The sequence below is a fragment of the Sus scrofa genome, chromosome 9 (assembly GCF_000003025.6).
Source record: "Sus scrofa isolate TJ Tabasco breed Duroc chromosome 9, Sscrofa11.1, whole genome shotgun sequence".
NCBI classification, from domain to species: domain Eukaryota; kingdom Metazoa; phylum Chordata; class Mammalia; order Artiodactyla; family Suidae; genus Sus; species Sus scrofa.
Genome location: NC_010451.4, coordinates 15,584,796 through 15,610,051, shown reverse-complemented (window position 1 = coordinate 15,610,051; position 25,256 = coordinate 15,584,796). Strand labels below are relative to the sequence as shown.

The window sequence follows — 25,256 nt, the reverse complement described above, 5'->3', positions numbered from 1 at the left end:
TAATCCTTGTAATTAAATGATTTATTCTCCTATAGGCCTAAGTAAATTTTAAATTTTATAATCAAGAAAGCAATTTACTTTGTTTCTTCCCATTTTGCTTGGTAGCTTTAAATTGCTTAAAATTAGGTGATTATTGGAGTTCCCATCATGGTTCAGTCGTTAACGAATCCAACTGGGAACCATGAGGTTGCAGGTTCTATCCCTGGCCTCATTCAGTGGGTTGAGGATCCGGCGTTGCCGTGAGCTGTGGTGTAGGTCATAGATGCGGCTCAGATCTGGTGTTGCTGTGGCTCTGGCATAGGCCAGTGGCTACAGCTCCGATTAGACCCCTAGCCTGGGAACCTCCACATGGATTGGGTGCAGTCCTGGAAAAAGGCAAAAAGACCAAAAAAAAAAAAAAAAAAAAAAATTAGGTGGTTATTTGTTTAGAGTACTCGCTGAAATTAAAATAGACTAAGGCAGAAATAGTAAAGCATTCAAAACCCTTCACTTGTTACTCTGCGTTTCCAAGGCCACTTTCTTTTTTTAATTTTATTTTATTGGAGTGTAGTTGACTTACAATGTTGTGTTAGTTTCAGGTGTATAGGAAAGTGAATCAGTTATCCATATATATGTATTTTTTTTATGTTTCAGATTCTTTGTCCATATAGATTATTAAAGAATTTTGAGATTTCCCTGTGCTATACAATAGATTCTTGTTAGCTTTCTGTTTTATATATAGTAGTATATATCTCCCAAACTCCTAACTTATCCCTCCCCCCTGCCACATTTACCCTTTGATAACCATAAGTTTGATTTCAAAATCTGCCTTTCCATCTGAAAGGGGAAAAGGAGACCCACCTAAGTTTCCTATATTAAAGTTAATATAGGAAACTCATTCATAGCAGCTGACTAAAGTCTGGTGAATCATGGGGAACACTGAAGGATACACAATAATTGTCAAACTTGTGTGCCTCAGAATCAGGTGTGGGCCTTGCTGAAACATAGATTGCTGGGCTCCATCCCTAGAATTCTAATTCTCTAAGTCTGGGTGATGCTGATGCTGCTGTTTTAGGGACCACACCGTGGAGTGGAACGGACAATCAAATCACATTATGGAAGGTCTTGGACAGAAGTTTAAGCAATATGTCTTTTCTGTTGAGGAGTTAGGTAATGACAGAAGGTAAAGAAATTAAATGAGTTGTTTCCATGTCGTGGCTATTGTGAATAGTGCTGCAATGAACATGCGGGTGCACATGCCTCTTTTAAGTAGAGTTTTGTCCGGATAGATGCCCAAGAGTGGGATTGCGGGGTCATATGGAAGTTCTATATATAGATTTCTAAGGTATCTCCAAACTGTTCTCCATAGTGGCTGTACCAGTTTACATTCCCACCAACAGTGCAGGAGGGTTCCCTTTTCTCCACAGCCCCTCCAGCACTTGTTATTTGTGGATTTATTAATGATGGCCATTCTGACTGGTGTGAGGTGATATCTCATGGTAGTTTTGATTTGCATTGCATTTCTCTTATAATCAGCTTGGAGAAGAGACTTGTGGCTGCCTGATGGGAGGGGGAGGGAGTGGGAGGGATCGGGAAGGATCGGGAGCTTGGGCTTATCAGACACAACTTAGAATAGTTTTGCAAGGAGATCCTGCTGAATAGCATTGAGAACTTTGTCTAGATACTCATGTTGCAACAGAAGAAAGGGTGGGGAAAAAATGTAATTGTAATGTATACATGTAAGGATAACCTGACCCCCTTGCTGTACAGTGGGAAAATAAAAAAAATTATTAAAAAAAAAGAAATTAAATGAATACTACTGTTATATCAGAATGTTCTTTTTTAAAAAAAGCTTTATTGAAGTATAGTTAGTTGTGATAATTTCTGCTGTATTAAAAAAAAGATTCAGTTATACAGATACACACATCCATGCTTTTTCAGATTATTTTCTCATATAGATTATCACAGAATATGGGGTAGAGTTCCCAGTGCTATACAGCAGGTCCCCATTGGCCAGTCATATCAGAATGTCCTTAAATGAAAAGTATAAATTTGATGTTGGTGTCCAGATTCTTGATGACATTGTCCAAGCTTCTCTGTTAGCCATTGCCCTAATTTGCTAACTCTCTAGGAACCTGTGTCACTATTAGGCAAATGATCTTAAGTTTTAGTGAGAATGAAAATCAGCTAAGTAGTTGTGAAATGCAGATCCCTTGGTCTCACAGGCACAGCTGATTCAATGTGTTTGACAGCCTAGGAGTTGCCTTTTCTGGTGTCCCCATTTTGAGTTGACTCTGGTGATTTGTGAAAAACGTGGAAAATGCTTTAGGTTTTTGCTCAGATTTTACCTGCTATTGAAGCAAAACAGACTGTTGCTCTTTTTTTTTTCATTTTTAAAATGTAATTTTTATTTTTAGGTAACCTTTCAATCCAGTTTGTTACATTTCATTAAAATATGCTTGGTCTACTTCTTTTTCCAATTTCAGCATTTGGTATAAGGCATTTATAGAAAAGTGACTTGAAAGCAATTTAACCACAAGCTCAGCCAAATTAATTTAAGGAGAGTTTAGTAAACAGCTCTTGCTTTCTGTACTTAAGTGATCAATTTCAACACCTGCTTTTCCTTCCAGATGGAGTTAATTAACATTAAAATTATTGCCTATAGCTGAGGCTTTTTTTGATAATTCACAGCCCTCCAGCTGCATCCAGATCCCTGCATTTCTGAGCATTAAAACAATGACAACAATCTTCTCTATGAGAAGCAAATTTATCATTGAACTCTTTGAAGATATGCACATAAGATCTTGGAGGAAAGAAGGACAGTTACCTGTGTGAAGTGGACACCCTATGCAAGGCATTTTCTCCTGTAAGATCTAGCACAATCCTCTCAGCTATCTCTTAAGTGGTTTGATTGGTCTGATTCACCTATCCATTTTACATATAAAGAAGCTGAAGACTAGAAAAGCTTTGTAGCTTTTTGGATGCTCCATGATTATTAAACGGTAGAGCCAGAATGTAAACCACGTTTTAAGCAGCGATCACGCTCTTTTCCCTGCACTGGTGTTGATTTGCAAATTGGCCCCTGCACGCACAGGACAAGAAGAGACCAAAGAAAGGTGGACGCCTCCAAATTGGTAGGTGATAGTTTTTTGTTTGTTTGTTTGTTTGCTTTTTAGGCCTGCACCTACAGCATATGGAAGTTCCCAGGCTAAGGGTTGAACTGGAGCTGCAGCTCCCTACCTATGCCACAGCTACAGCCACAGCCATGTGGATCCTTAACCCACAGAGCAGGGTCAGGGATCGAACCCACATCTTCATGGGTACTAGTAGTTTCATTTCTGCTGCACAACAACAGGAACTCTGGTAAGTGGTAGTTTTAATACATAAGCTTAGTTTGGGCAACCACAAGATGAGTGGATCTCTGCACTGCCAGACTTAATAAGTTCACATCATTCTGTCACATCCTCAGTTGATTGTTTCAATAGCACCTTACTCTCTGAAGATTGTGTCCTTGAAATGGCTTTGACTATGGAACAAAGAGAAGGACATATATTCCAAAGACAGAGGATGAGGGGAGGAGACTCTGATCATCTGGGTCCCGCTCATGGGTCAACATTCTCCCTATGACCCACTCCAACAACTGGTCTTGACTTAGACTGAGGTGAAGGATGGAAATTTTAAGAAATGCCTTGGAAGTGTGAGGTTTGGGGGTAGTTTTTACAGAGATACGTTTTCGAGATTATGCACACACGTATGCTTGCATATAAAATGCATGGGAGGCCCAAGTGTGGTGTAATGACAATTCAATATTCTATAATTATAGTTTACTACCTGCTTTGAGAACCTACTATGTGGCAGACACTAGGCTGAAAGTTGAGGAGTGATCAAAAGCAAGAGAAGGATATATTGATCACTGTCATGGAGTTCAAGTACAATTATGAGGTAGACAGAAGATAATGTAAGCTCAAAAAAAAAAAAAAAGGGAGGGAGGAGTCAGTGAGGAAATGGTTATTTGGGGGATTAACAGTTTCTCCTGATACTTCTCATGAAATCTTGGTGTAATCTTTATTTTAATGAGATGTTTTACTGTCTTAGAAATATTCTTTTCAAAATGCTGCTTTCTAAATAATTTGGGGGCAGTTTTTCAGCACTTTTTTTTCTCCTGCTGAATCTCACATAACAATCATTCATTTAAATTTTATAACCCAAGAAATATAAAAAGATGCACACCTGAATAACTAATACAGTTAGGAATATTATCTATCATCCTGTCATGAAAGGTCCTTGGCTTGCCTTGGAGAAAGCAGTGGATTCTTTCTGTATAGAATACTTCAATTTTTAGGCATATTTAATTGCAAAGAATTAGTTTAAAGCAGTTTGTTTCCCCATTGAATTTAAAATGAATAAGAGAGAGTGCTCTGACATAAAAAAGAGTAGTGCTCAAATTCACTGGCTCTGGCTTCTGATCCTATTTGAAGCTTTCTAGCACTTGTCAAACTCTCCAAGGGACTCTATAACTTAAAGGAGGAGGTAAGTGACTCTTGGGAAGCTTAATGTGAAATTTGGTATTTTGTGTTAAAGAATTTGACTTGTGTCTTAACTTACAATCTGCTCTCAGCACTAAATTATTCAAAAACTATAAAGCAAAGGGAGATGATTCATAGGCACATTTGGGAGGGGTGGAAGAGTGGTTGCGAAGGGTTGTTTGCTTTTTATTTTGTTTTAATCAAAATCCTAAGGAAATAGGCTCAGATTAGTTAATACCTTCTGCATCACTGAACCATTGCTATGCAACAAATGTCCCCAAACTCAGTGGCTAAAAACACAAACTATTTATTTTCACATGGGTGTCTTTATGTTGCATGGGGTTCCACTAGGCTTGACCTGGCAGTTCTGCTTCCGGCTGCAGTTGAGGGTTAACAGAACTGGCTCTGTCTCCATGCAGCTCTCATCCTCAGGGCAATCCAAAGCTAGGATGGAGCTGCAGCAAAAGCAGAAATACCCCAAAGTCTCTTCAGAACTAGAATATTCATGCTGTAATCTTTCCCTACTTCTACAGCCAAACTCAAGGAGTGGGAAAGTATACTCTTCCTCTTTAGAAGGAGCAACTACCCAGTTACCTAGCAAGGGATGTGGATACAGGGAGGGAGCAGGGACTGGAGCCAATGATTCAATACCCCACACCTGCTAATTCTTTGGCACTGAGCTGCTACTGCTTCATTTGTGACACGTTCTTTCTTTTCCCTCCTATGCCTCTTTCTCTATTCCTCTCTAATAATTGCTTATTATTCCAATTATACAAGGAGGATTGGTGAGTCAAAGTCAGTTGTTCAGAGTTAGTAAGAAAAAGAGTCAAAATTCACAGGAAAGACCACAGAACTTCACACCTGAGCCCTTGGCTACAGCACTGTTTTGTTGAGGAAAGGGATGCCCAGTACATAATAGAACCAGAAATCAACCCCAGACTTTCTTTAAAGCTCATACGCTATCCTACAATACAGCATCTTTTATATACAAGAGAAACCTTAATGGAAAGAGATTATGTATTAAAATAGCCAATTTCTTTCTCCTCTTTCTCTCAGAACCTGTATCTAATACGTCACCTATTCTCAAATTCATAACCTTTAAATTCATCGGTAACCAATTGTTTCTCACCATTTCCATCACGATTACCATGATCCAAGCCACTACCATCTTTCATCAGGATGATTGCAGTGACTTAGTTCCCTGCTTCTACCTCACATAAAACCTGGGTGTGATGCTCAGGAAAGCAGCCAAGATGATCCTTTTCATAAGGATTAACTTTTGGTCCAAGCCCTGCCATGGCTCCCCATTGTACTTGGAGTAAATTTCAGTCTCTTTCCAATGGCAGGGCCCTTCCTAACTAGATCCCTCCATCCCTTTCCTGGTTTGGCTCCATCTCCTACTATTTCTCCTTTCATGCATTTTACTCCAGTTACACTGGTCACCTTGCCATTTCCCCAAAACGTCAAGTAGGCCCCAGTCTTAAACCTTAAGGCCTTGCATTTGTACTGGAATTCTCTGGCAGGGTTGATCTTCATGGAAATAGTCACCTACTTACCTCCCTCATCTTTGTCAGTTGTTTGCTGAAATGTCAATGAGCCTTCCTTAACACTGAATTTAAAATTGAAAACCCTCTCTTCCCCTGCTCCCTGTCAGTTTCTGCCCTACAATCCCCCAATCCCTTTATCCTACTATACTTTTTCTTTTCTGCTCTACCATTTTTAATCTCATAACAAATTATATAATGTAATCATCTATTATGATTTTTATTTATTGTCCATCACCCATTATTTAGAGTATAAATTCAGCAAGATAAGTTCTTCCTCTGTGCTGCTTACTGTTGTGTCTTAAATAGTAACAAGTGTGTCTGCAACATAACTTGATAAATTTTTGATCTGTTGAATGAACTGCTCACTGAGGCAGAGTTTCCGTAGTGCATAGCGTTTGGAAAAAGACAAATGCGATTTTGTAATGAATGCAGGATCTACAAATAGCTACCTTTGTGACTTTGAGCATGTTAATGTTTAAGAGCCCTGCTTTTCTCTGAAATGATGAGCAGACTGTCAAGGTCTTACAAAACAACCTTCATTTTTGACAGTTTCATGGTAATTGGAATTCCAACATCTGGCCTCTGGAGTTTAGCCAAGAACTGGGAGTTTACCAAAAGAGAGACAGTGTTGTTTCTGACCACATAGATTCCAACTACATTTTCCAGATCTATTTGCAGCTTCTCTTAAAATGGAGAACTGTCATGTCCAATGAGCCTTCCTCCTTCCTCTTCCCCCCTGCAGCCAGTTACCCTTCCTTCAAGCCAAGCATGTAACACGATTTCTTCTCTAGTTGCAAGCCGTCACTGTGGCTGGGAAAGGAAGGAGGTGGGGTAAATTGGCTTTTAGCTACATCCAAGGTAGCAGAGTCTGCTTTGCTGCTGCCATCCCTTGATGGGCATTACAGTTGGGCACAAGAAAGAGGGAGTGTGTTGACTTAGCTCTGGCTGCCATAACAAAGTACCACAGGCTGGTGGGCTTAAACAGCAGAAATGTATTTTCTCACCGTTCTGACGGTAAGAAGTCTGGAGATCAAGGTGTTGGCAGGGTTGCTGTCTTGTGAGGCCTCTCTCCTTGGCTTTTAGATGGCCGCCTTCTGCCTGGTCTTTCTTCTGTGTGTGCTCATGTCTGCCTCTGAGTGTCTTCTTATAAGGACGCCAGTCACGTTGGACGAGAGATGACTCTAATGACCTCATTTAACCTTACTTACTTCTGTAAGGTCCCAGTTTCCAAATACAGTCATTTCTGGGGTACTGGGGGTTAGGACTCCGACACCTGAATCTTCAAGGGCACGTTGAACCCATTCCTGGGAGTCATGAGAATTAAAAGAACACGAAATCCGTGATTTGTGTTTGTTCAAAGTGCTTTATTCTTCTCTGCTCTCATATGTAGAGTCATTCTTTGAGCATACAGGTGGGGTTACTAGGACAAGCTAGCTATTTAAAATGGAACATGCCCATTTGGAGTGTAAGTGCTTGTGTGAGTGAGTGGGTGGGAGTAGATGTTCCCTAAATATTGAAACGTACTTTGAGGGACACAGAGCCACTTTTGAAAATTCAAAAATGAGTAAGGAAGAGTGATTACAATTATAACTGTGAAATAATGGCAATGTACCTTATTACTATTCCCTGTCACAGATAGTATTGTTTCTCCTGCATAACCTGCCAGTTTTGAGTTCATCTCATATTGCCAAAAAGAGTAAGATAAATATTTCTCTGAATAGCTTTTTGTGTTGGCAGTTCAGTCTGTCTTATTTCTACCAGTCTCACATATTGAATACCTAAAGATCAAATAATGATAGTGCTGCAGGGAGCCTGTCACTGTGACCTTCTAGACTGACATCAGACTTTTCTCTTGAACGACACTTCCCAGACTCATCTTTTCAACTCATTTCCCAAGGACTGTAAAGCTGGCCTGATGAATTTCTTTGGCTAATTTTAATCTCTTATTCCTTTCATTTAGTATTTGAACTCCTATATCTACACGTCACAGGAAACTTGCTATCACTTAGCATAATTTTTCTTTAAAGCACAAATAAAAATCAACAAAGAATTGTCTTCCTTCTTTTAAAATATATATTTTTTCTATTTACTATTACATTGTTAGATGTTTACCTTTTATAAACAATATATTTTTTATATTTTTCATGAACACTAAAAATCTTTAAATCTCATATATCATCGTTTAGGGCTGAGAACTCCACAGGGTATATGTGTGTGTGTGTGTATGAGAGAGAGATTTTAAGTCACATAGCTTATTCTGAAGCTGAGGGCTATAATTATTCAGTACTTGTGATTCTCTGTGTTTCACTATCTGCCATGTGTGAGGATTGATATATCTGAGTGGGAACTCTCAGTACATTTTGCCAGAAGTGAGTAAACCGTGTCCAGAAACCAAATCTTTGTCAACTGGCCAATTTTGCCAATAAAGGTTATTTGGAACACAACCATAACTATTCATTTACATAGAGTTGAGTAGTTGAAGCAGAGACTGCATGCTTATAAAGCCTAAAATATTTACTGTCTCTTGGCAGAAGTCTGTCAATCCCTATGTTATGAAAAAAAAAAAAGACTACAATTAGTATCATGATCTCTATTTCTGTCACATCTGGTTAAACGACTAAGTGGGCACAGACTGTAGCTGGAACTATTCTTATCCTTAATGAATTTTCATCCTAGTTGATGCCTTCAAAAGAGTTACTGAATTTACTTCTCTGCCATAAACTTTTAATATCATCTTGTACAGATTCGATTATCTATAGGGAATCTATGGATATTATTGTCATTGAAAGGCATCTTATCTAAAAAAAAAGTATGTAAATCGTGTGTTAATGTAGCTCTAACAATATGCTTTCCAAATTTACTATAAAATACTCAGATTTTATAAGCTTACTTTTATATTTAAATTATTTTCTTTTTTATTCTTCCAGTGTCATTTTTGTTTGGAGTTGAGTGCTAAAATGTAAGCTGACTGGTAAGTGACATCACATTTCTTAATATGATGCAGTTTTTAAGCAATAGATATTCTGGTCCTCAAAGCTATAAACTCAGAGCCATGATTTATGGGGATTGGAATATTCTGTTCTCTTCCTGCAGATGTGAAGATGAAGTATCTAGAGAAATATATTTTTTTTATCCCTCACTGAATAATTTGAAAGGGGAAACAGTTCAGTCTATGAAGTGGAAAAGATAATTGAATTAGATGATTTGGAGAACATTTGATATTTGTGTTATCATGACACAAACTACATTTTAAAGGAAACTAAGAGTTCATATGAATAAAGGAAAAGAAGAAAAATAGGACAACTAACTTTAGAGGAACTGTAGATTGTTAATTTCTATAGGCAATGTAATTTGCATGGATTTTATATTTTTAAACATCTTAGCGTTCTATGAAAAGTATGGAACATCGCTGAAATTCTTTCTTCTCATATGGCTTAAATATTAGAAATGAATGATTCATTCTTGTTCTAGAATTGGAATGGGATGAAGTATTTAGTTTCTTTTATACATTGAAGTAATAAGCTTTTATCAGAAAACATTAAGCTTTCCAATATTGTAGCATGCACACTTAATAATCAAAGTTTACTAGAACTTTGATTGAGTTTCAAACTAATATTTTTTGTGTTGATTTAATTTAATGGCGGAGAGTATTTTCTGTTGTTATTCACGTAGTATTCAAATTGAAATCACCGTAATTGTGGAGTCACAAGTTTTGTGGTAAACCAGGAGGAATCTAGTTTCTTTCTTAATACATAATTTAGATGTTCTACAGATCTATGCTCTTTATGGATCTATATCTAACTTACCCGAGAAGCAGTACAGTAAGAATTTATTCTTAAGTGTGTGGTAGATCAGATAGATTATTCAAAAGAGGTGGTTGGTGTCTGTATCTCTCTATTCATTGAATAATTCAAGATATCTTGTCAGAGTCATTGGAAATGCAATTACGTGTAGTTTTAATTATGTTTTAGAGATTGGAATTTATACTAATATCTGTATGTGATATTTTTCTTTTAGACACACATTCTGGCTGTACATTTTTAAATCATCTCCTTTGAGAATATAAGAGGAAATATTAATATAGTAGTCAAAGTAGAATACTGCTTATTCTATGACACCAAACCTGCTTGTTATCATTTTATAATAATGATGATTTGTTCCCATAGCATTTCTCTTTTAAATATTTATTTTGCAAGTGAGACAATGCTGTCTGATATGACCACAGTCAAATATGATAATGTGGAACTATAACCTACATTCTAAGTATTAGTTGAGAATGTGCTGAAATAAAAAGGGTTATGAATTTAAAAATAATAACCTGTGAAAACTTAAAAAAATTTAGAATGAATAAAAGGGGAGTGGAAATAAGTCAATGAATATAAAATACAGGTGTTGCAAAATGAGAGACCACATCATTGTGTACAAACTGAAGTATTTTGATGTGAAAAATGTTGTCTATAAAGGAGAAGATTGGGGCATCTGGAGATATGTTTGGTTCTTTAGTATATTTTCATATTTAATATTAATGTTTTTTAAAAATGCATGCTATATGTTGAGTATCTTTCTTGAAAACATGTGATTCATGTATTTGCTCTCTTAGGTAGGAGCTATCTGATTGGCAGCCATGCCTACTTATAGGAGACTGCAGAAAAATGCTATCAAGGGCCATTTGGAATTTAGTCTGTGAGGAAACTATTCATAAACTAGCCATGTTGGTCAAACTGAACAGCCATTTAATGGGTCCAAGGAAGCAACCTTGGGTTTTGATTCCTTCACCTCTCAAAAGGACAACCATTTTTAGTACTGGCATTTCTGTATTTTATACAACACTGCAATAAAGCATTCATAAGGAATATATAAACTTATATGTTAAATCAGTACAAAATAATGACTTATTTTGTGGTACTAAGCTAGAAACATGAGAAACTGACATCTATGATTCAAATACTTCTTATGGTTGAAGGAGTACATTTAACTTTTACAGGTAAGTAGCTATTTCCCAAACAGTTCCAACATGATGAATTCAAATGTTGAGAACTGCTGTATCAAAGGCTTACTCCCGGGTCTAGAATCACTCCCTCTTGCAATATAAGCATTACTGATTGGCTTGGATATGCTTTCTAATATATAAACCCTGAGGAGCAAGACAATCATTTGTCTAAGGTACTTTGTTAACATTTCCCCACCACACAACTCTTATTAAAATGTGTTTTCTTGCTAATGCCACATATCAGTTCAAAGTCTCAAAAGATACACGAATTCACTAAAATAACCATCACTCTTTCAGGTTAACATGTGTTATTAAAAAATATGACTGAAGACATAATTTGGATGTTGATACCTGCTACGAATGAGTAAAAGTTTATTTATATGACATGTGGTAGCTACAGTTCTTTCATGGCTAGAAGGTCTATGAGGATAGAGTCTCTTGTTTATTATTAAATCTTGAACAGGAAGTTCTTGGAATATAAGATACCTTAATATTTGTTGATTTAACAAATTAAAATGTTATATATTTTTTTGGAGTTCCCGTCTTGGCTCAGCAGAAACATATCTAACAAGCATCCATGAGGATGCAGGTTTGATCACTGGCCTTGCTCAGGGGGTTAAGGATCTGGCATTGCCCTGAGCTGTGGTTTAGGTTGCAGAGGCGGCTCAGATCTGATGTTGTGGTGGCTGTGGTGCAGGCCAGCAGCTGCACTTTTGATTTAACCCCTAACCTGGGAACCTCATCTCCATGCCACGGGTGCACCCCCCCCCCAAAAAAAAGAGTTATATTTTTGAGGCTAAGACTCTGGATAAATAGAGAATTTTATTATTATTTGATTATAGCATATATATATAACAGCTTGGTTTTGGTAAAGGAACAGTATTGCCTATGGTAAATCATTAAGAGTAAGGACTCTGGATCTAGAATTTCTGGTCCATCATTCTGGCTCATACAAAGTATATTACCTGTGCTTTTCTATGCTGCATTTTTACCATCTCCAAGTACTGAATGAATGAATCCTTGAACTGTGCTTAGAGGTATTGTTATCACCCAGTAAGCATTGTGTAGCTATTAGTGATCATTACTATTATTTTTATTGTTGCTGTTGTTGGAATTTGGACATGTCTTCTTGTGCTTAAGGAGTTCATATTCTAGAAGGAAAAACTGTAATGCTATAAAGTATGATACATTTCAGAAACGAGAAAGAGAATACTGGGAGACTCTAAGTGAGAATTTGGAGTTATTTTATGAATAATGTTTCTCTTTAGTCTGGCCCTGATTGAGTTCACATTATTGCAGAATTTCTTACATGCACAATCTCTTGGGGCCGCGCATGATGGAAGACAGTATGAGAAAAAGAATGTGTATATGTGTTTGTATGACTGGGTCACTATGCTGTATAGCTGAAATTGATACAACACTGTACATCAACTATATTCTAATAAAAATCAAATAAATTAAAACGAAAATAGCCAGGACAGTGTGTTCTGAGGAAGGTAAATGGTAGAGAGTAGTTAAACTAAAGATGCTTGAAGAATCCACAAAATCACATTAATCCTAAATGGCTCTTACATCTTACTTCATTTGCTGACTAAATAGCCTATTTAAAAAAATCATTTTATGTCATTTCTTGCTACCATTTACTCTTTAATTTGGCTTTCAAGGGCATTCGATGTCAAGGTCCAACCCTCCTCTCCAACCTTATATTCCATCTTTTTCCACCTACCAGTCCAATTTCATTTTATGTTCCGGACTTTTTTTTTTTTTTTTCTTTCTCTCTCTCTTTTTTTTTTTTTTTCTTGAACACCATTCTAGTTTTGTCCATTTGCCCTCTACCTAGAAGGCTCTTGTACCTACTCCTGCACAGAACAAAACTTTAGCCTTCAATGAAATTCTTGTTCAAATGTTATTTCTTTTATAAAGCTTTTCTTGAATTTCTGTTCAATTTCAAGTTTAGCAGACAGAGACCAAACACACACACCCCACAAAAGAGTGGTAGATTAAATTCTCAATTTATTTAATCAAGGTAGAGAATCTCATTAGAAATGAGTGAGGCCGCCCAGAACTGGAACAGAATGAGCCTATTTCAGTAGTGTTTCCTTGGTTCCCAGATCCCTGAGGGGTGAGGACCTGCCTGCATCTGCCAGGGTACTGTCCACATACAGTAGAGTCTGACTCTACTGATGTGAGAAGCTTAATTTCTTACTGGGCCATGATCCTTAGATAATTTGTGTTTTCCTTATTCTCCATGAAGCAGTATACATACAATCTCTATGCTTCTATTTAAGGAAAACATTGATTCCTGCATTTTGAGCTAAGAATAACAATAACAATGAAGGAGTTTCATCAACTAGGGAAAGCGGGAATAGGGTTTTGAGTAGTACTTGCATTGAGGGTGTTATCACCGTAGAAAACTCATTTTAAAATGCCTCTACACATCATCTATACTTGAATACACTTTTAAAAAGAAGAACATGTTGCTGTGGAGATTTTGAGGCCAGACTCTTAAAAAAAAATGCCTCTATACAACATGAGACTTTTCAGCTTCCAGCTCCTACTGCATTTTGTTTCTACTATGTGCCGTCCTCCAGGATGGGGGCTCAGACCAGCAGATAAGACACAGACTTGTCTCCTGGAGTCACAGTACCCTAGATACCACAGACAAATAGCTAGCTAATCTGAGTGGTAATCTGTGTCACCAAAGAAGTGAGTACTGAGTGATATGAAAGCACGTGAATGGAACATCAAATTCATTGTAAGGAAATGAGAAGGGCTTTGGAGAAGGTGATACTTGAGGTGTTGGTATGAATTAACTAGGTAAAGAGGCTGGAAAGAGCATTCCAGTTAGATGGAATACTTTGTTAAAGAGCCCTCAAATACGAGTGTCGTACACTCAGGGAGCTGCATGTAGTTCAGCATTCTGGTCTCTGTCTAACTAGGAGGACTTCATTGTTAGAGCACGGTTTTGTAGGTTAGGGTACTTCCTCATTCCACGAATGATTTTTAAGGAATTGCTGTGATCATATCACTAGGCTGGATGTTACATCTAAAAAAATGAATGTCTTGATGCACTTTTTTACTTAGACGTGCTCCTGAGTGGAAGAGGGAGATGAGATACGTATTCTGAGTGTGTTGGTGTGTATTAGACCAATAGATAGGTAAGTAGATAAATAGGTAGATAGGTGGACAGGTAGGTAGGCAGGTAGGTACCTAGATAGGTAGACAGACAGACAGACATAGCGGCTTTCAGACATCTTATAAGTCTTCAGATCACTGACAATAGTTTGACCATGTGGTTGGTCACTTGTGTGTCTGAGTGTATTTTCACAGTCTGCACGTTTTTGAAAAACTTTCATTTGAGGAACACCACTTTCATTAGTAACACTTGAGCGATTATCTTTTCGACTTACAGCACGTTGATTTACGTGGAATGCTTTTTTAGACCCTCGATAAATGGTGGTTGACTGACTGACTTTCACAAATATTTAAGATAAGAATGATGTATCTCGTGAAGTCGTTTTGCCAACAGGAAACTAACTGGGTGCCAGGATTTGTATACATTGTAAATCATAAGGACACGAATGTCTTGCAACTGCCTGGAAGAAGCATGCAGATGTACTTTTCCTAGGAACAGATTCACTTTTCTGCAGCTTATGGCTGAGAAAAAGGCTTCAGGCAGGACCAAACAAACTATTCCTGAGACTGACAATGGAGTAAATCCACACTCTTTTCTACATTTTTATAACATCATAGCGTGTGCCATGAAAGTGTCTGTATGTCACAGACATAACAGATAGGAGCACGTATTTCGGAATTAGGCAGTCCTGGCTGGAGTTGAAATGAATCTTTACAGGAAATGTGCAGCTTTAAACATGCCTTTTAATTTCTCTAAGAGTTGGTTTATATAGTAGATGCAATAATGCCCAACGCTCTCTGACAAGAGGTCCATTTCCTAATCCCTGAAGTCTGTGAATAGGTTGCCTGAAATGCTAAAGGACATGATAATGGTTGAGTCTTAAGATAGGAACGTTATATTATGTATTATCTGGATGGGCCCAATGTAATCACAAGAGTTCCTGGAAGAGGTCCGAGTGGAAGATGGAATGATATTATAGAAGCAGAGGTAGGAGTGATGTGCCACCCTGAGCCCAAGGGATGCAGGCAGCCTCTAGAAGATGGAAAGTACAAGGAAAACTAATTGAATTCAGTCATTAAATGTAGACATAATAAAGACCTCCTTCATAAGAGTTATTGTGAGATGTAAATGTAAAAGAGCATTCATCTGTGTAGACTGTCAGGATTTAAAGACTGTAGAGCCCAAGCACACCTCCTGTGCTTGAAACTTTTCCTTGTTCACATAATTATGCTTTTCAGTCTACACGTTAAAAAAGTGTTTTGCCTTGTGAATTGAATTTAATTCATAATGTAATTAATTATTTTATTTAACATTGGAATGATAGTAGAACTACCAGGAATGAGAGAGGGAAGGAGAAAGAGAAGGGTAGAGGGAAGGAGGGAGAGAGAGAGAGAGAGAGAGTGGTCGAGACTGGGAGAAGGGGAAGGCAAGAGGGGAAAGGAGGTAGCATTTATTTGTTTCTCTTGTGCCCTACTCTTGCTCCTATCATTATTCATCAGCTTTAATTTTACTTCCTATTTACTTTTCTGCATACCTCACTCTTTAACTTAGCTTGCAAGGGCATTCAAGGTCAAACCCATCTCTCTAAACTTATCCTGCAGCATTTTGTACCTACCCATCTAATTGTATTTTACATTCTGGCAAATCAGCATATTATGCTATTAAATGTATCATATATGATTTAAAAAATCTTTTTTTTTTTTTTTGGCTTTTTGCTTTTTCTAGGGCCGCTTTTGCGGCATACGGAGATTCCCAGGATAGGGGTCTAATCGGAGCTGTATCTTTCGGCCTACGCCAGAGCCACAGCAACATGAGATCTGAGCCATGTCTGCGACCCATATCACAGCTCATGGCAATGCTGGATCCTCAACCCACTGAGCAAGGCCAGGGATCGAACCTGCAACCTCATGTTTCCTAGTTGGATTCGTTAACCACTGCTCCACAACAGGCACTCCGTGATTTAAAAAACCTTAAAAAAGGTGCCATTTTCCCATTGTTATATACAGATATTGAGATTCGCTTTAAAATATAAATTAATATAACTATTAAAAATGATAGTAGGGCAACTCACAATAACTAAAAACCACAGATTGCATTAGGACTTGACTGGATCTAAAGACAAATATTGGTATCAGGAACAGGTCTCAGCCTCATCCCATCTCTGCTTTGCTCTCCTTTCTGCCATCTTCCTTTACAGATTGGCTCTAAACATATGCTTATAGCTGGGCTTAGAGGCTGATATCCTACCAGTCTGGCAACACCCCGAACAAGAAAATATCTTTTTTTAAATTGTTCTGGCCAAGGTTTTAAGCCAATGGGATATGAACAAATCTGATGGGAAGGAGGTGAATTATTTGATTGATTTGGGCATGGATCCATGCTTAAGCCGGAACATCAAAAACTATTTGGAATGTATAAACCATTGGTGACATGACTTTTTTTAAATTTCAGAAATGAATTTTTTGGTTGTTTAGAGGATGTATCAGGGTAGAAAATTGCATGCCATTAGGGATATATTGCAATAGTGGGTCACAGAGGATAAGGGCTGTTTTCTAGAATCATTAAACAGAGACCAATCAGCTGGGATCCTGACGGTTGAAACAGGACGAAAAATGGAAAATGACTTCTTCAAGGTCACATACCAAATTCAGATACATAATCTTTGTTTCCTACCTGTAGGTCTGTCTTTTCTCCTTTATTTGTTATGAAGGAAACCCACACCCAATACTCAACTTTTCTTTGAGAAAAACATGTTTTCAGTTTTTTAAATGATTAGGACTTATTAACCAGATTTGGTTCCTCAAGGTCTAATTCACCATAAGTATCCTTTTTTTCTCTGGGTAAAACCCTTTTCTCCCAGCCAAAGGCTCAGAATCACCTTTGGCTTGAGAGTCTTCTTAGAATCTTTGGAACCAGCTTGAGATTTTATTTATTTATTTTTTTAAGATCCCATGTTGCTTTTGATATTTTGGTTGAGTTCAAATTCTGAACAATAATTCACATTCATCCATTCAACAAATATTCACATAATATCTACTGTGTGCCAGAGACTGTGCAAAGTTATGAAGTGATGGATAAGCTAGTTCTAGGAGGCAAAGATTCTGTAGTTTTGAGGCATATAGACAAGTGAACAGGAAGTAACATTAAACCCTGGTAAATGCTATGATGGGACAAGAGCAGAGTACAATGAGACACAGAGGAAGGAGAGCTACTGTGTTCTGCTGGCGGGGAAGGTATAGGGTTGGTCCTGAAAAGTGATGGGCTAGCTAATTTTTAAGTTCAGATAGTAGGTCTAAAGGACACCAAGGGATTGGAAGGAAGATGATAGGGGAAGGATGCATAAACAGAGACCTAGAATAGCAACATTCTCAAAGGTATGTGATAAAAGAGAAACTAAAACAAGTTTGACCTGCCTATAGCATAGAATAGCATGTAGGGAGCTTTGGGCAGTTATAGTGGAGAGTAGAGAGAGACAAGACGGAATAGATAAGTAGTGGCCAGGAAGGAAGGCTCTAGTAAACAGTGGAAAGACGCTTGAACTTTATTTGAGCCATGCAAGGGCTTGTAATGCAAGGGAGGAACACAATCAAACTTCTTATTTTGAAAATAAGTCTCTAGCTATAAAATAGATGGAATTTGGAGAAGGGTGAGTCTAAGAAAGAGAGCTCAAATAGTAGGTTGTTAACCCTAATTAAATGTGTTTATAAATCAAGACTTAAGGTGTCGATAAATATAGGTATATTTGTTTTCACAGTTTATAAGCAAGAATTGAAAATAGGATGATACTTGAAAGAATAGAGCTTGCATATTTTATCAGTTTAAAATGAAATAAGACAGGTAAAGATATTACTTATATACCAAATAGAGACATGCACACTATGGACCAGAATACATGTTAGGATCTGGTGGGACCCTTTATATTTTTAAAATTTCTGCTCTTAGGCCATGCTATCAAGAGAACAAAATTGTGATGTGTAATTTTATTATACTTCATAACACTATAGAAGCATATGTGATAGAATTATTAACATATTCTGCATAGAAAGAATGGGAAAATCTCCACAGAAATGGCAATTCAGCTTGGTCTTGAAATAGTTCCTCTGGAAGATAAAGAATACAAAAAGATATTATAGCCAAAACATGAATAAAACATGAACTAAACATGAAGTCATGAAGATTTTTTTTTGTATCTAATGACCAGCAAATTAACAGGTATAGTAATGAAGGTGCAAGAAGGAGAGAGTGGTTCAAAGGAGAATAAACCACAGGCTAAGGAGGTAAGATATTTTCTCTTAGATAATAGGAAGACAGCAGTGTCTTAGCATGCTAATGACATGCTCAGAACCATATATTTGAGAGGAACAGTGTTGAAAGTGAAGGAAACATATAATGTATAAAAGAGAGGCCAAAACAAGAGCCGAAGGCCATTGGTCAAGTGGTCTAAGTCAGTGGTTCCTAATTTTTCAAGGTGGAAGCCTGTTTTAAATGTATATTTTCCTTATTTCCACTTGGTGGTGGCTGTACCTGTCCTTACAGAAACTGCGTTAAGTTTTACATGCACATATGTCTCCAGAGACCTCTTACCACAATTCTAGGGCTCCTTGGTGTTCCATAGTTCATGACTTAGCACTGAAAGAGTCTGAAATACATGAAACTGAATTAGGACAATAACAAGAAAGATGCAGGTTGAGATTGATTCCAAGGACAGAATGAGTAGAATTCAGAGTCCCATCAGATAGAGACATGTTGGAGAGAATAGGGGAAAGAGAAGCAGGAAGAACGGTGGGGAGATTGGAGCAGTAGCCCAGGTGTGGGCTGGTTTATGATGCTATTAGGTATTAGAGATGCACTGATAAAAGTCAAATTGGAAATAGACTTTGGATGTAGACCTGACAGATTTTTGATTGGATTTGAGTCTTAAATTTGAGAATTGAACAACTTGGTGAGGCATGGGTCTTATGGATTACTGGGATATAAAATAGGAATAGGAATCCTGAGTTAATTATCATAATTACTGTGTATTTGCTTTCTCTTTTTGTATGGTTTGTTTTATTGCATGGTTTCCCACTTCATACAAAGGACATACTCATCACCCTTCTAATGCTTAACATGCAGCATGGAGTTCCCATTGCGGCTCAGAGGAAACAAATATGACCAGCATTCATGAGGACGCAGGTTCAATCCCTGGCCTCACTCAGTGGGTTAAGGATCCAGCATTGCCATAAGCTGTGGTGTAGGTCATAGATATGGCTTGGATCTGGCATTGCTGTGGCTGTGGCATAGGCCGGCAGTTATAGCTCCATTTCAACCCCTAGCCTGGGAACCTCCATATGCCAGGGGTGTGGCCCTAAAAAGACAAAAAACAAAAAAATAAATCATGTAGAATGACTCACAGTAGGTACTAAATAACCATTTGTTGAATGAATCATTTACTAGCGCTCCTTTGTGCTTTCATCGTTTATTATATGTTGGGTAATGTTAAGAGTGAAATTTCTAGAAACAGATTGGATTCAAAACTTAGTTTCAGTACTCACTAGCTATTTAACTCTAGGTTACTTTATCTTAGCCTCTGTTTCTTCATCAATTGTAATAACAGACTAATAATTGTCCAACCTCATCAAATTCAGATGACTAAATAAACTAGTCGGTAGAAAACTGTTGGAATAGTGCCTAGTATGTGGTTAAGTGTTCAGTGAATGTTACCTATCAAAATTATTATTGGGAGAAAACCTCCATGTAAAATATGTTTAAAAAACCTTACATATGTGAAAGCATATTTCTTGGTTAAATGATAATTGCAAAGCACTTTGCACTTGAGATGCTTTTATAGACACTAATTATCCTTTTTAGATATTTAGGTAATGGACTCGTTTAATAGGAATAAGTAAACAAATAAACTGTAGTAGCAGTAGTAGTGTGTTAAATCTTGCTTCTGGGTTATATCAGTGGGTGGAAGTGCAGGTAGTTGTGGTAGAAAAGAGGCATAGAGGACAAATAGTATGACTTGGAGGCCACCATTGGTGGGTTTTCACCAGTGAGATTTAAAGGTATTCTAGATGGATTTTAAATTAGTTCTCAATACTATTTCCTAGTGGATTTTTCTGTTTTGTTTTTCTCATAACAATTTCATTGTTTCTGAGACTTTTAGTCTTGTGAGAAATGTACTGCTTGGACTCAATGTCTCTAAATGGAAAATTTATCTCTGACTATCCATCCCACACCATGTAGTCCATGCCATCCATCTCCATGAGAACCAGGAAAGGCTTAGGAGTCTTTGCCCCTCTGAGAAATTGTGTGACATAACCTGCCATTCCTTAGAAAATGAAGCTCTTGAGATAAATGTTTGATGTACCTTCATCTTCTTTATAGTTCTCATTCCTCTAAATATGCACTGGTAAAAAAATCTCTCAAGCAGAAAGGTGAGCCACCTTACAAAGCCAGTGACTGCAAGGACAATTCTTCTTTTCCCTGCAGGTCATTTATTATGGATGAGAGATATATCAGCCTCACCCCATAACCAGACTCTATGCTATTAATGCAAAAGGCTTTGAAGTTGGTTTTGTGTGGCTGCTGGCAATTCTTATGACCAATATGAAATTGTGTGACTCTGAGCACCTAAAATTCTCCATGCAAATATTTAAGTAAGTCTGGTAACCTAGGATGAGTTCCCAGAACATTGGGTCTTAGAAACATAGTGATATTTCAAAATCATTTTTAACTGACTGAAAAAACAATAACCATGACATTTAATAACTGCCATGCACCAACTCTGCCATGTAAATATCATAACTCTAGTTTTCAAAGAAAAATAGCTTGAAGCGCAGAGTGGAGAAATACCTTGCTCAAAGCCATAAAGCCAACTCTAGATCTTGATCTCAAACCCAGGAACATCTTCATGCAACTCAGGCTCTTTCTATTACATCTAGCCTCCTGTCAAATTAATTTCAGTGGGGCATGTGAGGGACTTTTGTCAATCACAGAAACTGTGTGGATTCTGAAAATACCTGCTGGACTCTCTATTGGAATGTTTGATTAAAATGCCAGTGCAGATGTAAAAAATATTAGACCTGTCTCTTACAAATTCAAGTTATCTGTCTTTCGTATGCTGTATATTCCACATTAGGTGCTTGATAAATATTAATCATGGTAATGCTTCACAGAATTTATTAAGTTTAATGTATCTCTAGCAAGTGGTTGGACTCCTTGAGAAGAAACTGTGTCAATTCAATTTGAGATTTTACTGTGTTGTAATGCCATTTAAGCTGAGAAACAAAGAGACACAGCAGACACTCTCCAACTGTTTGGATTATGAAAGAGAACAGAGTCTCTGTAGATTGGTGGTACCATCAAGGGGGGCAGTGTTTGCTGAACACATTCTAGATGCCAAGTGCCCATCTAAGAATTTTACATATACTAATATTCATTATTTCTAATAGCCCTTTATGTAGGTATTATTATGTTTATTTTCCAGATATGAAAGCTAAGGTACTAAAGTATTAAATAAATTGCCAAATTGGCATAAGCCCCCAGACATTTGTATACCAAAGTCTAACATCTAAACTGCTTTCTTGAAAAAAAATTGAAATTGAATGTCTGGGGTTAATAGAGGCAAACCATTGCAGTTGCCGTGGTTAAGCAATGAGATCCTGCCGTATAGCACAGGGAGCTAAATCTAGTCACTTAGGATGGAACATGATAGAGGATAACGTAAGAAAAAGAACGTACATATATGTGTGTGAATGGGTCACTTTGCTGTACAGTAGAAATTGATAGAACACCGTAAATCAACTGTAATGGAAAAAATAAAAATTCTTAAAAAAATCACTCATTAATTAATTTAGCCAGTCGTTCTTTTTCAAATAACATTGAGTACTTTGTGTGCCCAAAGCTCCATACAAAGGGCCTGATGGGCTGTAGAGCTAAATAATCTTTTCACCTAAGAAGAGCACATGAGCTTAAGTGTTGTGACGCCAAGTGAAATGATCATTGTAATAAAATTGAAAGGACCATGGGAACTTGAAGGAAGGTGGGGATGCATTCTAATTGAAGAACATGGGGAATTTTTACATGGTGGGATGATTTGAAACCCTGCTAAGAGGAAAACAGAATGGCTTCAGAGACTGATGAACATCCAGAAAAAAACTGTGGAGAAATGAAAACCCATAATGTGTTTGCAATGTACTGAATAAACAAGAATAATAATTCTCACTAGATTCTGTGCTTCTAGTCTGTATTTCTGAGTTCTTAAACAGGGACACTCATTAAAATCACTGGGTGGCTTCTTCAAAACAGACACAGCCTAGCTCCGCTTCTTAGAAAGTCTATTTCAAGTGGTACAGGTTAGAGTTTAGTCATGTATTTTTGTTGTCCCCACTTAATTAAAAACCACAGCTATTTGTTGCTTGTCAAATCAATGTGTTATGCTTCCTCTCTTCTCTGGAATTTCTTTGGGGGGCTTCCCATCTTTTTCCCTCTATTTCTACTGTTATAATAGACTTCTGAAGCATATCAGAAATAATCCGTCAGAAATGAAGGGTGATAAGAAGCATATAGGCATAAATTTGTCACAAATGATCGTAGTTCTTATACCCAGCACTTTAAAAAGATGTATCCTAGATATTACACTTTCACATAGTTGCTCTGTATCTCTAAATACCCAATTATGTGTTTCTTTAAGCTATGTTCTTATCACACAAGGCAGAAGACAAAGCAAACAATCTGGAAGGAAAACTAGAAATATAAATCAAGTGGAATGCCCTGCTTTTGTCTACATATGTCCATACACGAATAAGGAATCATTAGAAGGCAGGTTGGGTTTTTCCTGACCCATGCCTCTAACCTTATGGTTCAAACCCAAGAGTGTAGCTCTGTCTGGGGAACCTATGTTTTCTTTTTCTTAGTGTGCCTTTCCAGAGCATACCTCTTAGTAACCTTCAGGGTTCTGAAGCCCTCCAGCCTTACAAGGGTTCCATCTGTCCTTCAGCAAATCCTCTTTCCATAGTTGATGTCTCCTAAAGCCTTCACAGTTTTTAAAAGTCAACACACACATGTCTATGTGCCTAAATATGTGTAAAGTCGTAATTCACTTGCTTATTGAACCTCCTTCTTCCTATGCTCTACTTCTCAGGTGGAATTTCCGATGACCCCCTTGGTTCTTGCACCATCCTTCTTCCAGCTTTCTCAACCTCTAAGATAAAATTGTTGTGTGATGTAGAGTTTTTTCTGACAAGCTCAGCTAGGCGCCTGCTTACAGTTTCCTATATATAACTAGAAAACAGCAGTGCTGGGATTTGAACCCAAGTGTGTTGGGGATCTGATACCCAATCTATTAGTTACACACACACACAGAAAGAGAGAGCCTTTTAGCTGATATTTAATGCTCAAATTTGTTGAATGAATCAATGATAGTTCTAAGAAGCAAAGTATCCATGGTATTTGATGATTAATAACAATTCAATATTCAGTATTTTATTTATTTATTTAGTTCAAAATAATTTAAAGAAACAAATAATTTTGAAAATGAAGAAGAATGAGAAATGTGAGATTTCACTTTTAATCCCAGAGTAAGGCATCATTATAGTCCTTATAAACTTAGCTTTGCTATCTCTTTATTTTCTTCCACATTGCAAGTACACACTTGTCTTCAGAAGCCAAGAAATGATTAACTCACTCTTAGTGGTGACCTCATAAGGACTTGTATCCACTAAGGAGTCTTAAAAGATGTAAAACAAAGATGTGAGAGTTTTCTCCAACTACTTGAGTAATCTGGGCCACCAGATGTCACTATAGATTAAGCAATGGTGAAAGGTTTCCCACAATGTAAATGTTACAGAGGCTTTTGACAAGTTAAACCAATACAGGAGGATGTTAATTTTTAAAGAAAAATAATTGGGCAGTTGCTATGACAGTTTTTTTTCCTTCTCTCTGCTTTTCCTCCAATGTATCTTAAAGAATTAAAGAATGCCTCTATTGCATAAACTATCTAATTTTGCATAACTTTTGCTTTCTATCCTAATAAAAAAAAGAATAGATGTTATAGTCCAGCAGAGCATATTTTTTGTTTCAGCAATTTGTTTGATTGTGAGCAATATTTTTCAAGCTCCATTTTTCTCTGACTTCATAAAAGAAGATTGTCCTAGCTCGCTTTTATTAATGACCCTTTACACAACTACCTTGCTTGTAAGGAGTGCAATGCTGGCTGAATACGTTTCCATTATAATGGCCACCTATAACGGGTAGTTAATCATGAAGAAAATTCATTAGCTGAATGTCACCAGAAACCTATGTCGTGTGGCAAATGAACAGGGGACAACCCGTTTGAGTTTTAATTTCTTCAATGAGCTCCCATTGTAAAACTCCTTTCTTCCATATGCAATTGGGCAGAGAATTAATGACATAACAAATTGCTAGTGGAACCTGAGGAGAGGACTTGGGTACGAGAGAGGTTGTTGTTTCTATAGGAGTTTCCACAAATTCTTCATTGGAAAAAGTTATATTCTTGCATGCCCTGGATTTTATTTTCTAGGCTATGAACAACTAAGGGAACTAAAGCAGCTATTTTCTTTGAGCAAGACTCAAAATTTAGGTTTGTGTCAACCAGAATTCTTTTGTGAATCAACTTCAGTTCAGATGTATTGACAGAATACTGGGTATGTCACATGTTATTTTAACATTTATTCAATAGATACTTTGTGACAACCTCCTGTACAACAGGTACTTTTCCAGGTGTTACGGATGTGCTGTTGAGTAAGACAGAAACAGCTGGCTCTCGTAAAAATTATCTTCTACATCAGAGGGAGGGGTTATATTGAGAGAGACAATAAACAATTCAGCCATAAGTCATTTTATATATGGTCTACAAAAAGGTACGTAGTACTAGAAAATAACTAGAAAGTGATGGAAAATAGTGGAAGGAGGCAACCGTGTTAAGTTTTAAGCATTAGGGAGAGAAATGCTTCGACTTTACAGCCTTTACTTCCTAGCCTAAGGAAAAGATTGTCTCCCTATTTCATTACCAACTTGAAAATTCTCATTGAGGAATACTGGCTTAGTTGCTTATGATGAGAACGGTTAATTCT

At 37.3% G+C, this 25,256-nt stretch overlaps 1 long non-coding RNA gene across 1 annotated transcript in view; it reads left to right on the top strand.

Annotated features, from left to right (window-relative positions):
- The window catches only part of LOC102160854, a 1,306,405-nt gene that overhangs the window by 374,401 nt on the left and 906,748 nt on the right, over positions 1–25,256 (top strand). Inside the window, exon 3 of the long non-coding RNA XR_002346962.1 lies at positions 8,980–9,023. This is a non-coding gene — a long non-coding RNA (uncharacterized LOC102160854). The remainder of the gene's footprint in view (positions 1–8,979; positions 9,024–25,256) is intronic.